Source organism: Capsicum annuum, chromosome 5 (genome assembly GCF_002878395.1).
Source record: "Capsicum annuum cultivar UCD-10X-F1 chromosome 5, UCD10Xv1.1, whole genome shotgun sequence".
NCBI classification, from domain to species: Eukaryota; Viridiplantae; Streptophyta; class Magnoliopsida; order Solanales; family Solanaceae; genus Capsicum; species Capsicum annuum.
In genome coordinates, this window is record NC_061115.1 from 22,330,026 (window position 1) to 22,353,275 (window position 23,250).

Consider the following 23,250-nt stretch of genomic DNA (forward strand, 5'->3'; position numbering starts at 1 on the left):
GTCCCTGGCCATAAGTGCAGCACCTCTAAGCAACTTTATTTGTTAGAAATGGATGATGGTGAGGTACAGAAAGAAGAAGCACAACCTGAAGAACCAGGTATGACTGAGATAGAGGTAGAAGGAGTGGATGAGAAATGTAAAATATCCATTCATGCCTTGAATGGACTTCCTGGTTTTCACACACTAAGAGTGAAAGGGTACAGTGAGAAGAAACCTCTTAATATCCTAGTTGACCCAGGAAGTACTCACAATTTTATAGATGATGAAGTTGCTAGACAGTTGGGGTTGGAAGTAATATCAGTAAAACCTCAGTCTATCAATGCTGCTAATGGGGGAAACAGGCAAACCAATGAGATGTGTAGAGGGTTCACATGGATGATGCAAGGAACTACTTTTGTAGACATCTTCCTACTTCTTTCCTTGAGGTCTTGTGATAATATTTTGGAGTGCAGTGGTTGTTGCCATTAGGTGATCTTCAGCTCAAGTTTTCCTTGATTAAGTTTTTAAACTATATGGCATGCCTGAGAATATAGTCAGTGATAGGGACCCTATTTTCCTTAGCAGGTTTTGGCAAGAGTTGTTCTCAGCACATGGAGTAACCTTGAGTACTTCAACTGCTTATCACCCTCAATTTGATGGCCAAACGGAGGTGCTCAACAGAACCTTTAAGACCTATTTAAGGTGTTTTTGTTCTGATAGTCAATCGGATTGGTCCCTCTACTTACCAGTGGCAGAGTGGTGGTACAAACCATATTTCATTCAGCTATTCAGACCATCCCTTATGAGGCCCTATATGGTCAACCACCACCACTCCATCTCTCTTATATCGAAGGAAAAGTTATAGATGAAGAGGTGGATAGGAGCTTAATTACCAGGGAACTCAAATCTCAGATGCTCCAATATCATTTGCAAAGGGCACAATAAAGAATGCAGTCCTTAGCTAACAAGAAAGAAGTGATAGACAACTACAAGTAGGAGATTGTGTACACCTCAAAATACAATCGTACAGACAAGCCATCCTCTCTAATCAAGCTTTCACAAAACTATCAGCCAAGTTTTATGGACCTTACCAGATCATTCAAAAGGTGGGGTCAGTGGCCTACAAATTGTCTCTACCCCCTCAAGTGTCAATCCACCCCATCTTCCATGTCACCCAGCTAAAACTTTGTCATAAAGTCCCTAGCCACTTCACTCACCCCCCAATTGTTAATACAGCCACTCCTTACTGTGAGGATCCTGATAATATACTAGAAAGAAGGATGATAAAGAGGGGAAACAAGGCCATCCCTTAACTTTTGATTCACTGAAAGAACATGGCCAAGGAGCATGACACATGGGAAGATTATCAAGTGATGAAGATCAGATTTTCATCATTCTTCCTTGAGGACAAGGAAGTTTCGAAGGGAGGAGAAATGATGCAGATGAAGCTGTCACCAGATGAAGAATAGGAAAACCGTGGCTGAAAAGAATAACACCCTTAGCTTGCGTTGTTGTACCTATCCGTTAAATATGTTAAGTAACTGTAGTTTCTATTTATGGTTAAGTCTTTTTTTTATTTTGGTCCCTAAGTTAATTTAAATACACATTAGGAATCCACAACTATTCAAGGGTTCCTTTCTAGTCCAACCTGCAGAGGTAGTACAATTTCAGTCTTATCCCTTAAGGATTAGGATGAGTCAACTAGGGTTGAAATACTATAAATTGTAATGAGTCATTTCCATTTTTACTATCATATATGAAAAATATCTTAGCCGTAATTAGTTCTTAGTTTAGTTCTCAGTCTAGCTTAGTTTCATTTCTGCAATTTACCTGGCTATTATTCTACTGGAACACTGTTCCATTGCTTCTTATTAATTGTTCTGCAACATATTTCCACGACAGGCTTAAACCCATGACCTCGTGATCACGTGGCGATAACTTTACCGGTTACTCCAAAGGCTTTCAATTCTAGTTTTTTCAATTAAAATAAGACAATCCAATGGACTAAAACTCCCATTATACGCGGAGTCTGGGAAGGGCTAGACCACAAGGATCTATTAAATACAGCCTGACCTCCCGTGACCTCCTGATCACATGGCAACAACTTTACTAGTTACCGCAGAAATTTTCACTAAACTGGTGAATTCAGTGTTAGAACAAATTTTTATTTTCGAATTGATTAATACACAATTCAACTATGAATAATGGGACATGGTTAGTAGAACAAGCAGAGGAATACTCGTACCTGAGATATGAAGGGTTGGAGAAATTGTCGACGATTTGATTCGACGGGGGTAATGGTTACTTATAGTTTTGGCAGGTTCTCACCGGAGGCATTGTGCATCCCGTTGATCCGTCGGCGAAAAAGTTATTACTGTTATAAAGTTAAAATGATTTTTGATTTGCAATTTAGAAATACGTTATTAATATTTGTATTATTAATAATACGAAAAAGGGTCAAAAATATCTTTAAATTATTTGAAATGGAGCAAAAATATTTTCCATTTGTTTTTCAATTTAAATGTACCTTTCTATTGATTTTTTTGTCTAAAAATACCCCTCCGTTAATTTTTTAGCTCAAAAATATCACTTTAACGGAATGCCACCAAACATGTCACGTGAATTAAAAAGGCCACTTGGTCAATCTACATCAACATACACGTGAAAAATTACTCTATTTAATCCATCTAACCATCAGCCCAATTTTATCTATTTAAAATATCCAACTCCACCCATATTAAAAAGAAAACAACCCAAGAGTAAAAAATAAAGAATTTGATTTCTTATTTTTTATGTGATGGGTTCAGATATTATAGATTGATCAAGGCAAAAGATGAGGAAATAATCAGGTCTCCAAATTGTTACTTAAGAAAATCGGATCGATCCTCAAAAATTGGATCCTCAAATAGTCAACCTGATTTTTAATAGCTCGGATTATTGCTGAATTTTCTGTCTGAATTTATCCTATGAGGAACCTGATTGTAGTGGGAGAAATGGTAATTCAGAGACAAAATTAAAATTTGGAGATAGAAAGTTTAGTGGTAATGTAGGACAACCACAAGTGGATGAGGTAAAGAATTTCTCGAGTGAGTCTCGTAACTTTGAAAATATTAACAATAGAATGCAAAGCGACGAAAGGGATGATCTTAGGAAAAAAATTGAAGAACTAAAATTTGCCTCTTGGGTCGAATTGAATTTTTAAATAGACTAAATTGGGTTGATGGTTAAATGAATTAAATAGAGTGATTTTTCATGTGTATGTTGATGTGGTAAATGATTTTTTTTATTTGCGTGGCGTGCTTGGTGGCATTTCGTTAAAGAGAAGGGTGTTTTTTAGCCAAAAAATAACCAAGGGATATTTTTAAGCAAAAAAATAAACAGAGGGGTATTTATGAGCCTAATAACAAATGGAGAATATTTTTTATCTATTTTCATTAGTTCAGGGATATATTTGACCCATTTTTTGTTATTAATATTATGTAGTTCTAATTAGCTATCAATTTTTTTGTAAGTGCATTTATTTACATTTGATTTGAGCATTTGTTTGATTTTAACTAGATCTTAATTACCCACTAGTGAGTTTAGAATACAATAATTAAAATAATTTATTTTAAAAATATAATTGAAATGGTAAATTTTAAATAATTTCTTTGTTTATATTATATTCAATCTCAATCTTAGTATTCATATGTTCAAAAATCAATATGCAAGTATACAAATAAATTTGTAATTCAATTAAAAAAAAAAAGACAAAAACAAAAAGAAAGAGAATAAATAAATACAAAAGTAGATTAAAAGGAAAAAAAATAAATAGATTTAATTTTTAAGTATGTGCAATAACGGACATCAAAATTCTTCTGAATTTTTTTTAAAATTTTATTTGTAAATACCTAAAATCAATATCTAACAATCTAGATAAATTTATAGGTTAAACAAAAAACTATATTAATATAAGTTTAAAATTAAAGCACATATAAAATATATAAACAAAAAGAAAATAAATAGATAGAAATTGCTTGTAATCTCCACCAAGCCGCAGTCATGATGATATTTTGCTCCTTCGATTTAAATGCTTGCACACTTTCACATATCAAACTTATAAAGGACACCTCGTCCTCTAGCTCTCACTTCCTCTTTTTTCTTCAAAACTTGCAATTCCATGACAATCTTTTCTCCATATCCTTTAAAAAAAAGTACAAAGGAGAGAAATATCAAATTTAAATATGTATATATTTGGTTAAAAAGATGTATATATTTGTTTCTAGAAACTTAAAGAAAAAAAGACAAGCAGAAAAAAATTTGAAGACAATGTAGAAAGTTTAGGAAATAAAATATTCAAACCAGAAAATCATGCAATTGCAACCTAATATGAGAATTCAAGATTTGAACATATAAAAATATACAGAAAAACAGAGAAATTGAATACCCAAATGCATAAATCCAATATCTATTATATAGATGCAATTGTTAAGGACGATTCGTCTTATCTCTTTGATCATTAACTTGTGAATTGGTAATACCCTGCACTTCTACTTAGCTTAAATTCAACCCAAAAATATTAAAGAGTTGTTTTAAAGATGAATCCACTTTTATACACGTGGAATTTCTAAGATTTTCACTTTTGGTCATGTAGGAAATTCAATAAGCTTTCCATCGATATAAGATTCGCTTAAATCCGATAACCCGGTAAAAAGTTATGACTACTTCAAGTTTCAATCGTAAAACACAGTCATCTCAGTCAGTGGCACATCACGCCATAAGCCAAAATAATATTTGTTAATTTTCATTAAGACTCTGCGATTTCACCGCATTGTAGAGGTCTCCCAAATCCTAATTGTCAAATTTCAGTGAAGCTCCGCGATGTCCCCGCGTTGCATCATCGTCCAATTTCTCAGTTGTCAAATTTCAGTGACATGGCACAATAGCGCCAGGGGTCCAGGTCAAAAAAAATTTACAAAAATTAAAAGATGCGTCCAGGGTTAAATGGGTCTTTTCCTATGATTTTAGTTCAGTCTTAAACACGAAATTTAACCCTACATGACCTAAGGATATCATTATTCACTCTATTTTTCCCCAAATTGAGTTGCTCTCTCTCAAGCCAAGAAACCCTAGCTCTCAAATTCAAAGGCCAAATCATAAGAACTCTCCATCAATCCTTTCAAATTCATCAACTCATGTATGTCATGCGTTGATCCATGGGTCTCTTTCACCCATGAAGCTCAAGAATCTCTTTTCAAAATCAAAGATTTGTATATTTATGAATTTTCATGATTTGATTGAATTAAAAATTCATGTTTATGTTGTGTTTGGTTTCGTTCCATGTTATAGACTATTAATTATAAGAATTGATTCTAATATGTGATGAATTACGCGTATTCATGATAAACCCTTCAATTTACAAGTTGATTGATGTATCCATGATTATTAGATATGTTGATGATTGTATAACCAAAGCATGCTCCCCATATGTTTGATTAAATGCCTATATGAAGGAAGAGTGTCATACTAGTATGATAATTTATGATAATATGAAATCCCCATTCATATACAAGTTCATGCATGTCAAGTGTTTGATGAAATGTCTTAGTCAATGGATTATGGATATATGTGTAGCCATTGTTGTGCTTTAGAATCATGCTATGAATTACTTTTATGCTATCGAGTCCTGGGGGTACTTGTACCCGATAATTTAGCTGTGTGCCTGGAGCCAGTGTCATGTTTTCACGATACTCTTAGTCAATCCATGATCCCTAGAACTCAGTTACTCATGTGACTCAGGAAAACTCAGTGAATTCAGTATCGGTCCAGTAATCTTTGAAATTCCAGTAAATCGCAGAAATCTCAGACAATTATCAGATCTTAATAGCATTTCGTCAGTCCACAGAATTTAATGAACTCAGTCTAGTCCAGTTCAGTTAATCATGTTTAGTGTCTATTCAGATGGGAGTAGGAATTAGCACCGAGTGAACCCAAGGATGGGAACTCACCTGCTATATGAGGGTGTGATTCTTAGAAGCAACCCTTGCGTTCCTGAACTACATAGCCAGCGTAGGTTGAGACATCATAGCCTATTATATGAGGGTAGATGAGGTGGCTTAACCTGTTATATGAGGGTTCCCACTGTTCTCACTAGAGTTACCTGTTATATGAGGGTTACTCACAGATTGTCCTTACCAGTGGTGCGGTATTGGCGCCCTTCCAATTAGAGTTATACATTAGACCCCAACTCAGCTATATTGCATTATTTGGGGCATGTCGGTTAGATGACTACTTCCCACAGTTTTAGTTACAAAATCAGGACTGTCAGATACAGTCATTCAGTCTCAGTAATAGAACTCAGATAGTTCTACAAAATTCAGGACTGTCAGATACAGTCAACTCAAAATAGTATGAAACTTAGCTAGTTCCATCAAAACTTAGACTGCCAGATACAGTCACTCAGTATCAGTTATACAGTTATCAGTATCTCATGTTATCAGCACTCAGGCTTAGTAATCATGTCGTCACGAACTCAGTTACAGTTATTACGTATTCATGTGCATTCTCATATTCATGTTGTCCAGTCAGTTAGTATAATTTATGCATGTGAACCCTTTGCATTCAGCCTACCTCACATGTATACCAGTACATTCAATCGTACTAACATATTTGCGCTATGGTGTTTTAATACCATAGGTTCAGAAGTACGAGCTCCAAAGATCAGTAGCAGCTAGATTTAGCAGTGAGTCCTCATCATTTAAGGATAATATTATGATTTATTTTATTAATTCAGTTTAGCTTTCAGTAGATGGAGTTAGTTGGGGACATGTCCCATCAACTTCTTATTCAGACAGTTAGAGGCTTTTCAGACTATCATGTTCAGACAGTTTATTTCAATTATTTTTTGAGGCATTTCATACCCCATCCAGATGTTATGTTTTATCAGTTATGTTACAGTTTTGAACCTTATAGCTTTTCAGCCTTTATTTTTGCATTATACAGTATATATTATGCAGTGTTTAGATAGAGATATCAGTCATGGGTTAGCTTGTGGTGCTTCAGGGTCATGAGCATCGTGTAACATTTTGGGTACCAGATTCGGGGCGTTACAAACTTGGTATCAGGGCCTAAGGTTCAGTAGTGTCCTAGGAAGTCTGAAATCCAAATCTAGTAGAGTCTTGTACATGGGTGTATTCACATTTATGTACTTGAGGCTATGAGATGTTTTAGGAATAGTTTTCCATCTTTCAGTATTCATGTTGTGCCAGTAAGCATAAGCTCAAAATTAATTTCCCAGTCGAATCCGTTTCTCTTCCATCTACAGAACATGCCTCCCAAGAAGAGAATTGGAAATCAGTCAGCCCCTCAAGCCATCCAAGCAGATCCCTTAGATGAACACTTTTCTCATACGGAGTTTAGAGCTGCATTCACTACTCTTGCTAAGTTAGTTGCTTCTCATAAGAACGACCAGCTATCATTTCGGCCAACCCAGTGGCCAATTCAGCTGCAGTCAGGATTCAAGACTTCACTCGAATGAATCCTCCATCCTTTTTTGGGTCTAAGACATACGAAGACCCTCAGGAATTTATTGACCAAGTTCAGAAGGTTACAGACATCATGGGGATTACTTCGAGTGAGAGTACTAAGCTAGCTGCATATCAGTTGCAGGATGTTGCTCACACTTGGTACAAATCGTGAAAGTCTAAGAGGTCAGTTGATGCATGACCTATTGAGTGGGAGAAGTTTGTCACTGTATTCTTAGATAGATTTTTTCCCCAAGATCTAAGAGAGACTAAGGTGTTAGAATTTATCAACCTCAGTTAGGGCAATATGACGATGAAAGAGTATTCTCTTAAGTTTACTCAATTAGCCAGATATGCCCCTCATGTGGTTGTAGATAGCAGAGCCAAGATGAGTAAGTTTGTTTCAGAGGTAAACGATAGTATGGTCAGTGAGTACAGGTCTGTAATGTTGAATAGTGACATGACTTTATCCAGGCTTATGACCCATGCTCAGCGGATCAAAGAGCAAAATATTAAGATGAGGGAGAAACAGAATAAGAGAACAAGGACAGGTAGTTTCAACTTTGCTCAGCCCAAATCATAAGGAAGGAATCATTCTTAATTCCATCCTAAGCCATCCGTTCCATCTCCTTCCTCAGCCAGTGCTCCAGTTCCTACGTTCAGGGAGGGTACCAAGGATAGAGCGCCAGGCTCTAAGTCTTAGGACAGTGTTAGTAGTGCCCGCACCTATCTTCTATGCCAGACTTGTGGGAAGCACCATCAAGGTATTTGCAGAGCTGTCAGTGGTATTTATTTCGGATGTGGTAAGCCAGGCCATAGAGTCAGAGACTATCCCCAGCCAGGTCCGCAAGGTCAGTAAAACCATTCCTCAGCTCAGTTCGGTCGCCCAAACCAGCAGGGTGCCACCTCTAGTGCTACTAGTGGGTAGCTCCCAAATCGACTTTATGCTCTCCAGTTCTGGTAAGATCAGGAAAATTCTCCTGATATAGTTACTGGTATATTATAGATCTTTCATGTGCATTTTTACGCTTTGCTAGATCCAGGAGCTTCCTTGTCTTTTGTTACTCCATATATAGCAGGCGATTTCGAAATCAATCCCGAAATTCTAGCAGAGCCCTTTTCAATCTCTACCCCAGTGGGTAAAACCATCATAGCCTAGCAGGTATACAGAAACTGGATGGTTATGATATTTCAGAAAGTTACCTCAGCAGACTTAATTGAATTAGAGATGACTAATTTGATGTCATTCTCGGCATGGATTGGCTTCATTTATGCTATGTCACAGTCGATTGCAGAAATAGAATAGTTCAGTTCCAGTTTTCAAATAAACTTGTCCTAGAGTGAAGGGGTAGTATTTCAACTTTCAGAGGTCAGCTTATTTCCTACCTTCGGGCAAGAAAAATAATATCTAAGGGGTGTGTCTATCATCTTGCTCATGTTTAGGATTCTAGTTCCGAGACTCCCAGTCTTGAATTAGTTCTATTTTTGAATGAATATTCAGATTTCTTTCCCGAAGATCTTCCGAAAATTTCTCTCAAAAGGGAAATAGACTTCGGCATTAATCTTCTACCAGATACTCAGCCTATATCGATTCCGCCATACAGATTGGCACCCGCAGAACTTAAAGAACTGAAAAAGCAGTTGAAGGATCTCTTAGATAAGGGATTCATCAGACCCAGTGTGTCCCCGTGGGGTGCTCCAGTCTTATTCGTGCGCAAGAAAGATGGTTCTCTCAGAATATACATAGATTACAGTCAGCTCAACAAAGTCATGGTTAAGAACAAGTATCCACTTCCCAGAATCGATGAATTGTTCGACCAATTTTAGGGTGCCAGTTATTTCTCTAAAATAGACCTCAGATCAGGCTATCATCAGCTTAGAGTCAAAGAATGTGACATTTTGAAAACAGTTTTCTGAACTCGGTATGGTCACTTTGAATACCTAGTCATGTCCTTTGGTCTTACCAATGCCCCAGCCATTTTCATGGACTTAATGAACCCTGTGTTCAAGCAGTACTTGGATATGTTCGTTATAGTCTTTATAGATGACATCCTTGTCTATTCCCGTAATGAGCATGATCATGCAGAACATCTCAAAATAGTACTTCAGACTCTCAGATCCCATCAGTTGTTTGCCAAATTCAGTAAGTGCGAATTTTGGCTAAGGTCAGTAGCATTTCTTGGTCATATCATTTCCATTTATGGCATTAGAGTTGATCCTCAAAAGATCGAAGCAGTAAAAAACTGGCCTTGCCTTGTCTCTCCATCAGATATTAGGAGTTTCTTGGGTTTGGCTGTCTATTACAGATGGTTTATTGAGGGATTTTCGTCTATTGCATCCTCTATGTCTAGATTGACTCAAAATAAAGTCAAGTTTTAGTGGTCAGATCCTTGCGAGAAGAGTTTTTAGGAGTTGAAAACTCGACTCACCTCAGCCCCAGTTTTGACTCTCCCAGATGGTTCAGATGGTTTCGTAGTGTATTGTGATGCATCCAGAGTAGGTTTGGGCTATGTCCTCATACAATATGGTAAGGTTATAGCCTATTCCTCCAGACAGGTTAAACCCCATAAGAAGAATTATCCGACTCATGATCTTGATTTAGCAGCCTTAGTATTTACCTTAAAGATTTGGAGGCATTATATATACAGAGTTCATGTAGATGTGTTCACAGATCATAAGAGCCTTCAGTATGTATTTTCTCAGAAAGATATCAATCTTCGTCAGAGAAGGTGGTTAGAGCTCTTGAAAGATTATGACATGAATGTCCTTTATCATCCGAGCAAGGCCAATATAGTGGCCGACGCTTTCAGTAGACTGTCTATGGGTAGTGTTCCTTATGTTGAGGAGAGTAAGAAGAAGTTAGCTCAGGAATCCCATCAGCTTACTAGACTAGGTGTTCGCTTAGTCAATACAGAGGAGGGTGATTTATTAGTTCAGAGTAGTTCAGAATTATCTCTAGTTTTTGAGATAAAAGAAAAGCAAGATAGAAATCCCAATCTAGTAAAGTTGAAAGAGTCAGCCAATGATCAGAAAATAGAGGTTTTCTCCTAAGGGGGAGGTGGTGTATTGCTTTGTCAGGGTCGTTTGTGTGTTCCAGGTGTAGATGCCTTAAGGCAACAAATTATTGCAGAAGCACATGGTGCGTGCTACTCTATTCATCCAGGGGCCAGAAAGATATACCGCGACTTGCGAGAAATCTATTAGTGGAGTGGGATGAAGAGAGATGTTGCAGAGTTTGTGGCTAAGTACGCTATATGTGTAACGCCCCAAAATCTTATCCCAAAGCGTCACACGGTGCTTAAGGCTATAAGTAGCCCCAAACTAACCCTTCTAGCATGTTACTATCTCTATCTCTTACTTTGGGATATCAAGTCAAGAAATAAGGCTATAATATATCATCTCAAAACTGAAATAACTGGAAAACACCATAGTCTGAAATATAACATACTGCAAGTCTAAACACAACTGCTAGTCTAGTTTGAAAAAGCCTCTACTACTCAAACTGAAGAGCCATTGGGACAAACCCTCAACTGATTCGAACTGATATAAAAGCAATAACAACTGAGAATTTGAGAAAAGTAGGTCCTCGAACCATGAGGACTCACCAACTGTAGGATATAGACAAAGGCACTCGAAAATCACGGTCACTGTTGCGACTGAGCACCTGAACCTACATTATGAGACAATGTAGCACACAGACCTATATGTGGATCAGTACTTTGCGAATGTACTGAGTATATGGGGGTGTATGAATTTACATAAACCATATTAATACTATTTAATAAAATCTTGCATACAAAAAAGAATGACTCGCATAGCTTGAATAAGTCAAAAATATAAAGCTCATAAAACATGAATAGTGAAACATGTAACAAAAATCTCACGAGTTATTATACATTAGCTTTAAAATATGTACTCTCCTCTTATTCTCAATACTTAAAGGCTAAAGGAACTTTACACAATACTTTCAAGCTCATGCTTTTATCTCATGGAGAGTAAAACTTCTTTAAAACTTGAGGACCTAGAACTTTTAGGAACTTCAACACTTAGAATCTCTAGAACTCTTTTAGACTCAGGACACTTAGAACTCGGAATTATATAACTTTAGGAGTTTCTTCTAACCGACATAAACCATGTAAGCTACATGGAGTCCAACGTCTCACCCACGTTGGGGAGAGCCATTTTATCCTTGCCATCGGAGTAGAACCTCATCTTCAACTATCACTATCTCGGCCTTAGGCCCATAAATCTCAAACCTACGGTGGCACGTAGTTCTGGGGTATGAAACCTTGGAATCATACCCAACTCGGTGCTAAATACAGCTCTCATACTCAGTTGAGAACTCTTAAGAAATTCACCTCAAAATAACTCAAGGGTCTATAATAAAGACCAAAACATATTCCTATTTGCTTTAAATCATACTCACTGTGGATTTCAACTCTATTATGACCAAAGGGCCTAATCATTCTCATTAATATCAAAGTACTCAATTCATAGGTGCTTATAGCACAAAAATTCATATAATGGTAAATCTCAAGTAGGGCTTAATGACCCATAATTAAATATCAAGTTAAGACTCATCAAAATGCATACTAGATATCATAGGATTCATAAATCATATAGAAATCTGGGATATTTCAGAAATTTTGCCTTAAAATCTCAACATACTCATGTATTTCAACTTCTAGAATATTAGAACTATTAAAATCTCAAGGAATAACAACATAGGGTATAAACCCATACTTCAATTTCATAAGGAAGCATAGAAAATCATATATTCTTGTAATTAAAATAACTTTTGGGCACAAGGACGAAAGAAGTGTCCTTGTTCAAACCCCACATACCTTATATTATGAAATTGAATAAACAAACTTATTAGAGACTCTTCTTCTTACTCTTGAGAGAGGGTTCTTGAAGTCTTTGACTTGGGGACCTTGAGTCTCAACTCAATTTGTAAAATCTATGGTGAGTTCTTGAATTTCTTGGAGGAGGATTTTGATTTGATCTAGAGGGTTAATCTTGAGAGAAAACCCTAGTTTATGATGTTTGGATGAATAATGAAGTCATCCTCTTCGTTTTGGATATATCTGGTTGTTAAAAGAGTGGAAAAGACCAAAAAGCCCTTTTTAAAATGACTTAAAAATATTGATCGGGATATGTGATGGTCCGTTGGAGGCCCGATGGTTCGTCGGTCCTGACTGTCGTATCTGGGCTAGAACCTGGTACACTGCCTCTCCTACGACGGTGGGTGCGACGGTCTATCGGTGGTCCGACAGTCCATCTACCCTTACCATCGAACTAAACTAGAACAAGGCCTCACTGCCTCCTCTGCGATGGTCTGGGCGATTGTCCATCGCTAGTCCGACGATCCATCGGCCCTCTCCGTCGCACCTGGGCGATTTCACTACTTTCTGTAAAATGGCTATATTTTTCTTTTTCGATGTCGAATTTTGATGAAATATGTATCGTTGGAAAGATAATTCAATTTCCTACATGATAAAAAGTTAGTTTTAGGAAAATTCAACAAGTTTTAAACCCTAATCACTTTGGAAGTTACTTCTCAATATTTTAGGACCAAAATTACACTTCACTTGACATGCTCTAAGGCTCAGACTATGAGGGAACTTTGCGAAGTCTTACAATATCTCCCCCTTGGGAACATTCATCCTCGAATGTCGCTAGTTAGGCTTAAAGCTTGGGAAAATCAGAGGTGGTACAGCTAAAACAAATCGCCAAACTGACTCTATATCTCTCTAAACTTTTGAATACTTCGGAAATTACAAGAACTCATATAAGAATAGATACATAGCCAAACTTTAGATTAGAAGGGCTAATTTAAGGAAGAATAATACCTTCGATTTGATCTGAACTCACAGAGAAGAGGTGCAGGTACTTGGCTCGCATGTCTGCTTCTGCCTCCCAAGTAGCGCCCTCAACTAAATGGTTCCGCCATAAAACTTTGACCAAGAGAACCTCTTTATTCCTCAGTCTACGATCTGGAAATTTAGGATCTCAACGGGAATCTCATCAAATGAAAGGTTGTTCTGAATATCAGCACTCTCTGAAGGATCCACTACAATGGAATCACCAATATGCTTCTTAAGCATGGAAACATGAAAGATAGGATGAATAGCTGACAACTCTACGGGAAACTCAACTTCATATGCTACTTTCCCAACACGGCTCAAAACTCTATAAGGGCCAAGATAACGAGGACTAAGCTTCCCCTTTTTCCCAAATCATTTTACCGCTTTCATGGGTGAAATCTTCAAGTACACCAAATTACCCACCTCAAACTCAAGATCTCTACTCCTCACATCGGTATATGACTTCTGATAACTCTGAGTTGTTTTCAACCTTTCTCTAATCGACTTAACTTTCTCCATATCCTAAAACACTATATCATGCCCAATCATAGTAGCCTCACCCACTTCGAACCAACCTATGGGTGATCTATATCTCTTCCCATACAAAGCCTCGAATGGTGATATCTTGATGCTAGCATGGTAACTATTGTTATACGAAAACTCAATCAATGGTAAGTGCTCATCCCAACTACCCTTGAAATCAAGGGCACACACCCTCAACATATCTTCTAAAGTCTGGATGGTCCTTTTAGCCTGACCATCTGTCTGCGGATGAAAAGCGAAACTCAAATGAACTTGGGTACCAAGACCCTTCTGGAAAGCTCTCCAAAACTGAGAAGTGAACTGAGTACCCCTGTCCGAAATGATAGACAAGGGGACTCCATGCAACCTGACTAACTCCCGGATGTACAATCTAGCATAATCCTCAGTTGTATAAGATGTATGCACGGGCAAAAAATGCACAGACTTAGTCAATCTGTCCATAACTACTTAAATAGAATCATGATGACGATGCAAAAAAGGTAACCCAGTCACGAAGTCCATATTTACCTCTTCCCACTTCCAAGTGGGTATACCAAACTTTTGCATCATACTACTGGTCTTTGGTGCTCTACCTTAACCTGTTGGCACATTGCACACCTTGCTACAAACTCAATTATATCATTCTTCATACCACTCCACCAATAGATTTCCCACAAATCGCGGTACATCTTACTAGTGCCGGGATGAATAGAATACCGTGCTCCATGGGCCTCATCCATAATCCTCTACCTCAGATAATCAACACATGAAACACACAATCTACCCTACAATCTCAACACACTATCTCCCGCTTGGGAGAAAACCTCTACCTTTTGGTCCTTAACTAACTTCTTCAGTCTGACCAAACTAGGATCCCTGTCTTGCTTCTCCTTCACTTCCGAAACTAAAGAGAATTCGAAACTACTCTGCACCAAGATACTCCCCCCGGCCAAATCAAGCAACCTAACACCCAATCTAGCCAAACGATGCATATCATGAGCTAACTCTTTCTTACCTTCCTTTACAGGAGTAACACTACCCATAGACAACCTACTAAGGGCATCTGCCACTATATTGTCCTTGCTCGGGTGATACAACACACTCATATCATAGTTTTTTTGACAACTCTAACCACCTCCTCTGTCTAAAATTCAACTCCCTCTGAGTAAACATATATTGCAGACTTTTATAATCAGTAAACACATCAACATGAACACTATACAAATAGTGTCTCCACATTTTCAAAGCAAAGAACCATCTTTCTTTCGCACGAATAGAACAGGTGTGCCCCAAGAAAAAATACTGGGCCATATAAAACCTTTATCTAGAAGATCTTTGAGTTGCTCTTTCAACTCCTTAAGCTCTGCAGATGTCATATGGTAGGGAGGAATAGAAATAGGTTGAGTGTCGGGAAGAAGGTCAATCCCGAATTCTATCTCTCTATTGGGAGGTACCCCTGGGAGATCTTCCGGAAAAACATCAGGAAACTCATTAATAATATAGACTGACTGAATAGTTAGAGCCTCGGACTTAGTGTCTTTAACTCGAACTAGGTGATAGATGCAACCCTTGGATATTAGCCTTTCGTCTTTGAGATAGGAAATAAAGTGACTCTTGGAAGATACTGAACTCCCGAACTACTCAAAAACTGGTTCATTAAGGAACTGAAACTTGACCACATGGGTATAACAGTCTATAGATGCATAAAAAGAATGAAGCCAATCCATACCCAGAATAAGGTCGAAATCTACCATGTCCAACTCTATCAAATCAGTAAATATGACTCTATGAAGAATAGTAACAAGATAATTTTTATACACTTGCTTGGCAACAACTGACTCTCCTACTAGAGTAGAAACTAGGAAAGACTCAAGAATCTTTTCGGGTCTCATTTCAAAATTCACAGCGACTAATGGGGTCACATAAGAGAAACTTGACCCGGGGTCCAACAACACAAATATCAAATAAAAAGACATGGAGCATACCAGTAACAACATCGGGAGAACGCTCCTGCTCCTGACGGGATGGTAAGGTATAGAATCTGTTCTGGTACTGACCGCCAACAGTATTGGATGAAACGTGATGGGCTATAGGAGTCGGTGCACTAGTAGTCTGTGCCTGAGGTCGGGCATCTCTGTTCCCCTACCTAGTATGCAGACAATCTCTAAGTCTGTGGACCAGCTTGCTATAACCAAAACAACCCCTCTGGTCTGCTAAACACTCATCGAGATGGTTTCTACCACAATTAGCACAAGAAAGATAGTGGGGTCTGTTACTTATACTGTTCTGCGACCTAGACATAGAAAATATGTTCCCTTGCTCATGCATGTTTCTAGGCACTGGAACATTAGTTGATGAAGGCGCTGGCATAGATGAACACTCTAAAACTGTGGACGGTTCCCTTCATGGTACCTAGTCTGACCATACTCATGCTGCTCAAATCTAACCCTATTGTTACCCCTCACTCTATCTCTCTCTCTTATCTTGTCTTCCTCTATCTGTTATGCATATATCATCAACCTAGACAGATCTATATCCCTATTCAGCATCGCAGTCGTACATTCTTTTAGTACTAAACCAGAAACTCCTATCACAAACTTGCTCATACTAGCTCGGGTGTCAGTAATCAAATCAGGAGCATACTTAGCTAACTGGTTGAACTCCAAGTAATACTCCTTAACAGCCATAGAGCCCTGCCTTAAGTTCATAAACTCCTCAATCTTCGCTTCTCTCATCTCAAGCGAAAAGAACTTGTCCAAAAATATATCTTGGAACACCTGCCAAGTCACAGGAGAACCACCCTCACCTCTACCCTTCTTTCATACTACAACCCAGTTATAAGCAATATTTTTCAACCTGTAAGATACCAGCTCAACATTTTCTTCCTCAAAAATATGCATCAACGTGTGATCTTCCTCACCTCTTTAAGGTATAACGTGGGTCCTCACCTGCCTTAGACCATAAAACTTTGGCGGATTCATCCGTATGAAATCACGAATTCCAGTAGTAACTAAATCACCTCCCTACAGATTTGGAACTGTAGTCTGGTTATTGGCTTGAACATTGGCGGTGACTGATTGGGCTAACGCCTGAAAAGACGCTCGAAACTCAGCATGAGACACTGTCTCATTCAAGAGATCAACAGGCTGGGGTTGCTCATTATTATTTTTGCGGGCGTTTACTCTTCGGGGAGGCATTCTCTGAAATAAAAGAGCATGAATTATTGGATGAGAGGGACAACCGTAGGCATGATAGAATCTGAAAGAAAAAAATTACTTTTTTCTAAAATTTCTTGTAGCCTCTTGCTCATAGATGTGGCGCACTAGATATTGATGAACGAGACTCTACTTAACGCGGCTTGTCAGACTCCCTAGGACTTCTTAAACCTTAGGCTCTGATACCAAGTTTGTAACGCCCCAAAATCTCATCCCGAAGCGTCACGGGGTGCTTAATGCTATAAGTAGCCCCAAGCTAACCCTTCGAGCCTGTTACTATCTCTATCTCTTACTTTGGGATATCAAGTCAATCAATAAGGCTAAATATATCATCTCAAAGCTGAAATAACTGAAAAATACCATAGTCTAAAATATAACATACTGCAAGTCTAAACACAACTGCTAGTCTAGTCTGACAAAGCCTCTACTACTCAAACTAAAGAGCCATTGGGACAAACCCTCAATTGACTCGAACTGATATAAAAGCAATAGCAACTGAGAATCTGAGAAAAGTAGGTCCTCGAACTATGAGGACTCACCAACTGTAGGATGAAGACAAAGACACTCAAAAATCACGGTCACTGCTGAGACTGAGCACCTGAACCTATATTATGAGACAATGTAGCACGCAGACATATATGTGGATCGGTACTTTGCGAATGTACTGAGTATATAAGGTGTATGCATTTACATAAACCATATCAATACTCTTTAATAAAATCACGCATGCAAAAAGGAATGACTCATATAGCTTGAATAAGTCAAAAATATAAAACTCATAAAGCATGAATAGTGAAACATATAACACAAATCTCATAAGTCATTATACATTAGCTTTAAAATCTATACTCTCCTCTTATTCTCAATACTTGAAGGCTAAAAGAACTTTACTCAATACTTTCAAACTCATGCTTTTATCTCATGGAGAGTAAAACTTCTTTAAAACTTGAGGACCTAGAACTTTTAGGAACTTCAACACTTGGAATCTCTAGAACTCTTTTAGACTCAGGACACTTAGAACTCGGGATTATATAACTTTAGGAGTTTCTTCTAATCGACATAAATTATGTGAGCTACATGGAGTCCAACGTCTCGCCCACGTTGGGGAGAGCTATTCTATCCTTTTCATCGGAGTATAACCTCATCTTCAATTATCACTATCTCAACCTTAGGCCCATAAATCTCAAACCTACGGTGACACATAGTTTTGGGGTATGAGACCTTGGAATCATACCCAACTCGGTGCTAAATACAACTCTCATACTCAGTTGAGAACTCTTAAGAAATTCACCTCAAAATAACTCAAGGGTCTATAATAAAGACCAAAACATATTCCAATTTACTTTAAATCATAATGTAGGTTTCAACTCTATTATGACCAAAGGGCCAAATCATTCTCATTAATATCAAAGTACTCAATTCATAGGTGCTTATAGCACAAAAATTCATATAATTGTAAATCTCAAGTAGGGCTTAATGACTCATAATCAAATCTCAAGTTAAGACTCATCAAAATGCATACTAGATATCATAGGATTCATAAATCATATAGAAATCTGGAATATTTCAGAAATTTTGCCTTAAAATCTCAACATACTCATGTATTTCAACTTCTAGAATATTAGAACTATTAAAATCTCAAGGAATAACAACATAGGGTATAAACCCATACTTTAATTTCATAAGGAAGCATAGAAAATCATATATTCTTGTAATTAAAATAACTTTTAGGGACAAGGGCGAAAGAAGTGTCCTTGTTCAAACCCTACATACCTTATATTGTGAAATTGAATAAACAAACTTGTTAGAGACTTTTCTTCTTACTCTTGAGAGAGGGTTCTTGAAGTCTTTGACTTGGGGACCTTGAGTCTCAACTCAATTTGTAAAATCTATGGTGAGTTCTTGAATTTCTTGAAAGAGGATTTTGATTTGATCTAGAGGGTTAATCTTGAGAGAAATCCCTAGTTTATGATGTTTGGATGAATAATGAAGTCATCTTCTTCGTTTTGGATATATATGACTGTTAAAAGAGTGGAAAAAGACCAAAAAGCCCTTTTTAAAATAACTTAAAAATATTGATCAAGATATGCGATGGTGGGGTACGACGGTTCATTGGAGGCCCGATGATACGTCGGTCTTGACTGTTGTATCTGGGCCAAAACCTAGTATACTGCCTCTCCTATAACGGTGGGGTGCAATGGTCTGTCAAGGGTCCAATGGTCCATCGACCCTTACCGTTGAACTTAACCTGAACGGGGCCTCACTACCTCCTCTACGATAGTCTGGGAGACGGTCCATCACTAGTCCGACGGTCCGTCGGCCCTCTCCATCGCACTTGGGCGATTTCACTACTTTCTGTAAAATGGCCATATTTTTCTCTTCCAATGTCGGATTTTGATGAAATAGGTATCGTTGGAAAGATAATTCAATTTTCCACATGATAGAAAGTCATTTTTAGGAAAATTCAATAAGGTTTAAACACTAATAACTTTGGAAGTCACTTCTCAATATTTTAGGACCAGAATTACACTTTACTTGACACACTCTGAGGCTCAAACTACGAGGGAACTTTGTGGGGTCTTACAACATGTCAGCTTGTTAAGATAGAGCATCAAAAGCCTAGTGTCTCCATGCAGGAGTTCAATATTCCCACTTGGAAGTGGGAAGAAGTGAACATGAACTTTGTGACGGGTTTGCCTCGTACTCATCATCAGCATGATTTATTTTGGGTTATTGTAGACAAAATGACCAAATCAGCTCATTTTCTTCCAATCCATACCTCTTACTCAGCTGAGGATTACGCCAAACTCTACATCAGGGAGTTGGTCAGGTTGCACGGTGTTCCGGTAGATGTTATCTCAGAGGTACTCAGTTCACCTCTCATTTCTGAAAAGTGTTCCAAAAGGGTCTTGGTACCCAAGTTCATCTCAGTACAACCTTTCATCCTTAGACAGATGGTCAAGCAGAAAGGACTATTCAGACTTTAGAAGATATTCTAAGGGCATGTGCAATTGATTTTAAGGGTAGTTGGGATGACCACTTGCCTTTGATTGAGTTTGCATACAATAATAGCTATCATTCCAGTATTAAGATGGCTCCATTCGGAGATCTCTATGGTAGGAGATGCAAATCTCCAATCGGTTAGTTCGAAGTTAGTGAAGCCTCAGTCATAGGGCCTGACTTAGTATTTGATGCCTTAGAGAAAGTCCAGTTGATCAGAGAAAAATTTCAGGCCTACAGAAGTTTTATGCAGATGTGCGTAGAAAGGACCTCGAGTTTGAGGTTGGTGACTATGTCTATCTAAATATCTCTCCCATGAAGAGAGTGAAGAGGTTTGGCAAGAAGGGAAAGTTCAGTCCCCGATATGTTAGTCCCTTCAAAATTCTTAGTCGCTTCGACAAGGTAGCTTATGAGCTTAAATTGCCTTTAGATCTAGCCGCAGTTCATCTAGTGTTCTATGTCACTTTGCTCAAGAAGTGTATATGTGACCCAATAGTTATAGTCCCTATTCAGAGCATAGATGTTCAGAATAGCCTCTCTTATGAGGAGGTTCCAGTCGAAATTCTTGACTATCAAACTCGTAGACTGAGGAACAAAGAAGTCCCTCTAGTCAAAGTTCTTTAACAAAATCAGTCCGTTGAGGGAGATACTTGGGATGCAGAAGCAGACATGCGTACCAAGTATTCTCACCCCTTCTCCGCTAACTCAGATCTAGCTTAAGGTAACAGTTCTTCTTAAGTTTTTCAGTTTTTATGTCCAGATTTCAGTTACAACTGGGTATCAATTTCATGTTCAGAATTCCCATTTTAAACTTGGTATCCATTTACCATTGCATATTTAATTATATGTTCATCTATCAGACCAGTCATGTGTTTATGCATCAGACATGCATTCTCCTTGTAAGAAGACTCAGTTAGTAAAAATCTCAATCATGTATTCATAAGTCCGTTCAATCATGTAATCACGCATTAGATATGCGTGATCAGCTTATGAGTACTCTCAGTCATGCATTCATGTATCAGCTCAGTCATGAAATCATGCATCAGATATGCATGCTCAGTATGAATCTCATAAATGCCAGTCATGTAGTCATGTTTCAGTTGTTTATGTTTAGTATATACCTCAGCTTATCGTTTCTCCCATCTTAATCAGTCTCATTCAAGGATGAATGTTTCCAAGGGGGAGATATTGTAATACCCCGTACTTCTACCTAGCTTAAATTTATCCTAAAAATGTCAAAGACTTGTTTTAAAGATGAATCCACTTTTATACACGTGAAATTTCTAAGATTTTCACTTTTTGTCATGTGGAAAATTCAATAAGCTTTCCATTAATATAAGATCCGCTTAAATCCGATAAACGAGTAAGATGTTATGACTATTTCAAGTTTCAGTCATAAAACACCATCATCTCAGTCAGTGGCGCATCGCGCCATAAGCCAAAATGACATTTGTTAATATCTAATAAGATATCACGATTTTACCGCGTCACGGAGGGCTCCCAAATCCCAATTGTCAAATTCCAGTGAAGCTCCGCGATGTCCCCACGTCGCGCCATCATCCAATTTCCCAGTTGTCGAATTCTAGTTACACGGCGCGATAGCGCCGCGTCGCATCAGGGGTCCAGGTTGAAAAATTTTCACAAAAATTAAAAGACGCGTCTAAGGTTAAATAGGTCTTTTTCCATGAATTTAGTTAGCCTTAAACATGAAATTTAACCCTACATGACCTAGGGATATCATTATTCACTCTATTTTTTCCCAAATTGAGTTGCTCTCTCTCAAGCCAAGAAACCCCAACTCTCAAATTCAAGGGCCAAATCACAATAACTCTCCATCAATCCTTCCAAATTCATTAACTCATGTATGTCATGTGTTGATCCATGGGTCTCTTTCACCCATGAAGCTCAAGAATCTCTTTTCAAAATCAAAGATTTGTTTAATTATGAATGTTCATGATTTGATTGAATTAAAAATTCATGTTTATGTTGCGTTTGGTTTCGTTCCATGTTATAGACTATTAATTATAAGAATTGATTCTAATATGTGATGAATTATGGGATATTCATGATAAACCCTTCAATTTACAAGTTGATTGATGTATCCATGATTATTAGAAGTGTTGATGATTGTATAACCAAAGCATGCTCCCCATATGTTTGATTAAATGCCTATATAAAGGAAGAGTGTCATACTAGTATGATAATGTAAAATCCCCATTCATATACAAGTTCATGCATGTCAAGTGTTTGATGAAATGTCTTAGTCAATGGATTATGGATATATGTGTAGCCATTGTTGTGCTTTAGAATTCATGCCATGAATTACTTTTATGCTATCGAGTCCCGGGGGTACTTGTACCCGACAATTTAGCTGTGTGCCTGGAGCCAGTGTCATGTTTTCACGATACTGTTAGTCAAGCCATGATCCCTAGAACTCAGTTACTTATGTGACTCAAAAAAACTCAGTGAATTCAGTATCAGTCCAGTAATCTTAGAAATTCCAGTAAATCTCAGTAATCCAGTAATCTCAAAAATCTCAGACAGTTATCAGATCTCAATAGCATTCTATCAGTCCAAGAAATTTAATGAACTCAGTCTAGTATAGTTCAGTTAATCATGTTCAGTGTCTATACAGATGGGAGTAGAAATTAGAACCGAGTGAACCCAAGGATGGAAACTCACATGTTATATGAGGGTGTGATTCTTAGAAGCAACCCTTGTTTTCCTGAACTATGTAGCCAGCGTAGGTTGAGACATCATAGCCTATTATATGAGGGTAGATGAGGTGGCTTAACCTGTTATATAAGGGTTCCCACCGTTCTCACTAGAGTTACCTGTTATGTGAGGGTTACTCACAGATTGTCCTTACCAGTGGTGCGGTATTGGCACCCTTCCAATTGGGGTTACAGATTGGACCCCAACTTAGCTATATTGTGTTATTTGGGGCATGTTGGTTAGATGACTACTTCCCACAGTTTTAGTTACAGAATCAGGACTGTCAGATACAGTCATTCAGTCTCAGTAATAGAACTCAGATAGTTCTACAAAATTCAAGACTGTCAGATACAGTCAACTCAGAATAGTACAAAACTCAGCTAGTTCCATCAGAACCTAGACTGTCAGACACAGTCACTCAGTATCAGTTATACAGTTATTAGTATCTCA